The 4,751-nt window shown below is 50.2% G+C and overlaps 1 protein-coding gene across 1 annotated transcript in view; it reads right to left on the reverse strand.

The window, feature by feature from the left end:
- atp10a (ATPase phospholipid transporting 10A) overlaps positions 1 to 4,751 on the reverse strand; it is a 65,887-nt gene that overhangs the window by 24,284 nt on the left and 36,852 nt on the right.

Raw genomic sequence — 4,751 nt, forward strand, 5'->3', positions numbered from 1 at the left:
CTGAGACACAGGGTAGGACCTAGGTACAGGAGCTGGGGGAATGCAGGACCAGAGTGCTGGGATGCAGAACAGAGCTGCGCGCCTGGGGATGAGGACAACAGAGCTCGGGCTGGGGCAATGAGAACAGAGCTGGGGGCATGGAGGCAAAAGCGTGGGCTGGGGATGAGGAAACAGAGCTGGGCTGGGCGGATGATGGAACAGAGCTGCGGCTGGGGGAAGAGAACAGAGCTGGGCTGGGGGATGAGGAACAGAGCTGGGCTGGGGGAGTGCAGGAACAGAAGCTGGGCTGGGATTGGGAAATGGCTCGAGAGGAACAGAGCCTGGGCTGGGGGATGAGGAACGAGCGCTGGGCTGGGGGATGAGGAACAGAGCGGGCTGGGGGAATGAGGAAGCACGAGCTTGGGTGAGGAACGGCTGGGGAGGGGCGGAGGAACAGAGCTGGGCGGATGAGGGAAACAGAAGCTGGGGGATGAGAACAGAGCTGGGGGATGCAGGAACAGAGCTGGCGGGCTGAGAACAGAGGCTGCGGTGAGTGGAGGAACAGAGCTGGGTGCGCTGAGGACACGAGTGGGCTGGGGGTGGAGGCAACAGAGCGTGGGCCGGTGGGTACAACTGGATGAGGAACAGAGCTGGTGGATGAGGAACAGGCTGGGGCGATGAAGGAAATCAGAGCTGGGGGATGAGCGAACAGAGCTGCGGGGATGAGGAACATAGCTGGGGGAATTTGAGAAACAGAGCTGGCTGGGGGATGAGAGAACAGACGCTGGGCTGAGGGGTTGATGAGGAACAGAGCTGGGGGCTGAGGAACAGACTTGGGGCTGAGGGCTAGAAAGGCTGGGGGCATGAGGAACCAGAGCTGGCTGGGGGAAGAGGAACAGAGCTGGGGCTGGGGCTGAGGAAACAGAGCTGGGCTCGGGGCTGAGGAACAGAGCTGGGCTGGGGGCTGAGGAACAGAGCTGCGGGGATGAGAACATAGCTGGGGTGAGGAAACAGAGCTGCTGGGGGATGACGGAACAGAGCTGGGGCGTGATGGACAAAGACTGTGCTGGAGCTAGGCTGAGGCAGGCTGCGAGGAACAGAGCTGGGGATGGGAACGCGGGAGGACAGACAGGGCTCCTTTGGGAGGCGAACAAGCTGGGGGATGAGGAACAGAGCTGGGGATGAGGAACAGAGCTGGGGGATGAGGAAACAGAAGCTGGGGATGAGGAACAGAGCTGGGCTGGGGATGAGAACAGAAGCTGGGCTGGGGCTGAGGAACAGAGCTGGGCTGGGGGCTGAGGAACAGAGCTGGGCTGGGGGATGAGGAAGCAGAGCTGGGCTGGGGGATGAGGAAACAAAGCTGGGCTGGGGGATGAGGAACAGAGCTGGGCTGGGGGCATGAGGAACAAGAGCTGAGCTGGGATGAGGACAGATGGCCTGGGGCTGGGCAGGCTGAGCGCAGATGAGCGGAACAGAAGCTGCGAGGGAAATCTGTAACAAAGTGAATGGCATATAATGTGAAGGCATCCATTGGCATTTCCAGTCATCCCAAATATGGTGCATGAGAGGAAGCAGTGGCTTGACGCGTGTGGAAAGCATGGAGGCAGGATGGATTCTTTGGCCGAGCATTCTGCACAATTGTTCTCATTCTATCTAAACATCTCAACACAGTTCCTCTAACCAAAACCCTGAATCTGTTGACGAGCCAGAGTCACGTTTTGTAGAAGTGCAAGGGGCGAATCGAGTTATTGCATCACCGGCGCACTTCAGAAGTACGCATTTCCCTCACGGAAATACGTGCCTCATAAACGCCACCAATAGGATCTCGCTAAGCTCGCGTGCTCGCCTTGCCCACCCCTTCTGTTCTGCGTCCCTTGTAGGAAAACAACAGGCTGTAGTTTATCTTGGGTTAGTTATAAAAACTCTTTGACACTATTCAGAGGAGCTGGGTCTAGGGGCGTGAGATTGAGACTCTGTCCCAAAGGACTTGGCCTCGCGCTTTATAAACTAATACTACAAAAAGGTCCCACACATCCTGAAATGTCAGTTTAGTTAAAAAGAAGCCTGTTGAGATTGGCCTACAAGAGCCGTCTCAAAATGATGACTTCAGAACACTCTCAACACCAAGGGTTGTGTCCCAAATGGCCAACCCCTTAGTGGGCCCTGGTCAAAACGTTAAACAACTATTTAGGGAATAGGGGCCATTTGGGACCTGGGAAAAGTCAAATATCCATCGCTTCACAAATGAATCCAGATTCGTTTCAGAGTAACGGAAAAAGATGAGATCCAGGCACGTTTCAGAGTAACGGAGAAAAGAAGGCAGAATAAAACAGCACCAACCTTCTCTTCTCTTGATTACGGCAGTTACCAAGGTACCAAGGTGCAGTACCAAGGTGCAGTTACCAAGGTTACCAAGGTTGACAGTTACCAAGGTGCAGTTGACCAAGGTTACCAAGCATGCAGCTGTACCAAGGTTCAACGTTGCAGTTACCAAGCGCTACAAGGTGCAGTTACAATGCCAGTTACCAAGGTTACCAAGGTGCAGTTACCAAGGTTACGAAGGTGCAGTACCAAAGGCTACCAAGGTGCCAGTTACCAAGGTGCAGTTACCAAGTGCAGTACCAAGTACCAAGGGCAGTTACCAAGGCTACCAAGGTGCAGTACCAAGGTTACCAAGGGCACGTCTACACAGTGCAGTTACCAAGGTGCATTACCAAGGTGCAGTTACCAAGGTTACGAAGGTGCAGTTACCAAGGTTACCAGGTGCAGTTACCAAGCGCTACCAAGGTGCAGTTACCAAGGCTACCAAGGTGCAGTTACCAAGGCTACCAAGGTGCAGTTACCAAGGTTACCAAGGTGCAGTTACCAAGGGTACCAAAGCGTGCAGTTCATCAAGGTGCAGTTACCAAGGTGTACAAGGTGCAGTTCCAAGGTTACCAAGATGCAGTTACCAAGGTTACCAAGGTGCAGTTACCAAGGTTACCGAAAGCTGCAGTTTACAAGGCTACCAAGGTGCAGTTACCAAGGTACAAGGTCAGTTACCAAGGTTCGAAGCGCTGCAGTTAGCCAATACGAGATGCCGTATCCAAGTTACCAAGATGCAGTTACCAGGTGTACCAGATGCAGTTACAAGGCTACCAAGGTGCAGTTACCAAGGTTACAAGGTGCAGTTACCAAGGTACCAGGTGCAGTACCAAGGTTACCAAAGGTGCAGTTACCAAGGTTACCAAGGTGCAGGTTACCAAGGGTTACCAAGTGTACCAAGGTGCCAAGTTACCAAGGTTACCAAGTGCAGTTACCAAGGTTACCAAGGTTACCAAGGTGCAGTTACCAAGGGTACCAAGGTTGCAGTTACCAAGGTTACAAGGTGCAGTTACCAAGGTGCTTTATTCAAGGTGATACAAGGATAACTTTCTATTACAGTTCAACCTGCCTTCATTTATGACTTGCTGAGAATGAGCATTCACACAGGTCCAATCTCTCTTATCAGGAATAAACCTGCTGGGCCTCATTCCCTGTATCAGGAATAAACCTGCTGGGCCTCATTCCCTGTATCAGGAATACACCCGCTGGGCCTCATTCCCTGTATCAGGAATGAACCTGCTGGTTCATTGAATATCCCTTTGAGCATGGTGAAGTTATTAATTACACTTTGGATGGTGTATCAATACACCCAGTCACTACTAAGATACAGGAGTCCTTCCTAACTCAGCTGCCGGAGAGGAAGGAAACTGCTCAGGGATTTCACCATGAGGCCAATGGTGACTTGTAAAATGGTCACAGAGTTTAATGGCTGTGATACGAGAAAACTGAGGATGGATCAACAACATTGTAGTTACTCCACAATACTAACCTAAATGACAGAGTGAAAAGAAAGAATCCTGTACAGAATAAAAATATTCCAAAACATGCATCCTGTTTGCAACAAGACACTAAAGTAATGCTGCAAAATACAGTTGAAGTCGGAAGTTTACATACACCTTCGCCAAATACATTTAAACTCAGTTTTCACAATTCCTGACATTTAATCCTAGTAAAAATTTCCCGTCTTAGGTCATTTAGGATCACCACTTTATTTTAAGAATGTTAAATGTCAGAATAATAGTAGAGAGAATTATTTATTTCAGCTTTTATTTTCTTTCATCACATCCCCAGTGGGTCAGAAGTTTACAAACACTCAATTAGTATTTGGTAGCATTGCCTTTAAATTGTTTCACTTGGGACAAACGTTTCAGGTAGCCTTCCACAAGCTTCCCACAACAAGTTGGGTGAATTTTGGCCCATTCCTCCTGACAGAGCTGGTGTAACTGAGTCAGGTTTGTAGGCCTCCTTGCTCGCACAAGCTTTTTCAGTTCTGCCCAGAAATGTTCTATAGGATTGAGGTCAGGGCTTTGTGATGGCCACTCCAATACCTTGACATTGTCCTTAAGCCATTTTCCCACAACTTTGGAAATATGCTTGGGGTCATTGTCCATTTGGAAGACCCATTTGCGACCAAGCTTTAACTTCCTGACTGATGTCTTGAGATGTTGCTTCAATATATACACATAATTTCCCTCTCTCATGATGCCATCTATTTTGTGAAGTGCACCAGTCCCTCCTGCAGCAAAGCACCCCCACAACATGATGCTGCCACCCCCGTGCTTCACGATTGGGATGGTGTTCTTCGGCTTACAAGCCTCCCCTTTTTCTTCCAAACATAACAATGGTCATTATGGCCAAACAGTTCTATTTTTGTTTCATCAGACCAGAGGACATTTCTCCAAAAAGTA

The sequence above is a fragment of the Salvelinus sp. IW2-2015 genome, unplaced genomic scaffold (genome assembly GCF_002910315.2).
Source record: "Salvelinus sp. IW2-2015 unplaced genomic scaffold, ASM291031v2 Un_scaffold2989, whole genome shotgun sequence".
NCBI classification, from domain to species: Eukaryota; Metazoa; Chordata; class Actinopteri; order Salmoniformes; family Salmonidae; genus Salvelinus; species Salvelinus sp. IW2-2015.